The sequence below is a fragment of the Carlito syrichta genome, unplaced genomic scaffold, assembly GCF_000164805.1.
Source record: "Carlito syrichta isolate Samal-C Ts95f unplaced genomic scaffold, Tarsius_syrichta-2.0.1 Scaffold316280, whole genome shotgun sequence".
NCBI lineage: Eukaryota > Metazoa > Chordata > Mammalia > Primates > Tarsiidae > Carlito > Carlito syrichta.
The window spans coordinates 59,206-59,625 of NW_007260376.1; the positions used below are offsets into that span (position 1 = coordinate 59,206).

A 420-nucleotide genomic window follows, 5' to 3' on the forward strand; every position below is an offset into this window, starting at 1 on the left:
GCGCGTGCCTGTGGTTCCAGCTACTTGGAAGGCTGAGGCGGAAGGATCGCCGGAGCTCGGCAGGTCGAGGCTGCGGTGGCCAGGAGCGTGCCACGGTCCTCCAGCCTGGGGCACAAGGGTGCGACCGACTCAAAGATAAAATAATACTGGCTGTCTCTTTCACTAGAAGCGAGTTTCAAGAGGGCAGGGCTTTTTGTCGGTCTTCTTTGGTGCCGGTGTGTACAATGTCCCACGTGGTCTGGCACACAGTAGGCGTTCAGTAAACGTGAGCTGAATCTGTGCTGCGGAGCAGGAACACTGCACAGCTTATTCCCGTCCAGATCCGGCTCAGGCCCGAGGGCGAGACCCGCCTTATGAATCATTCATGCCTCTGGCCCCGCCCGCGCGCGGGCAGGACGCGCGCGTGCGCGCGGGCAGGGC

The 420-nt window shown here is 61.9% G+C and overlaps 1 protein-coding gene across 1 annotated transcript in view; it reads left to right on the plus strand.

The window, feature by feature from the left end:
* EIF3K (eukaryotic translation initiation factor 3 subunit K) overlaps positions 1-420 on the plus strand; it is a 25,259-nt gene that overhangs the window by 19,989 nt on the left and 4,850 nt on the right. The gene's annotated exons all lie outside the window — the stretch shown is intronic.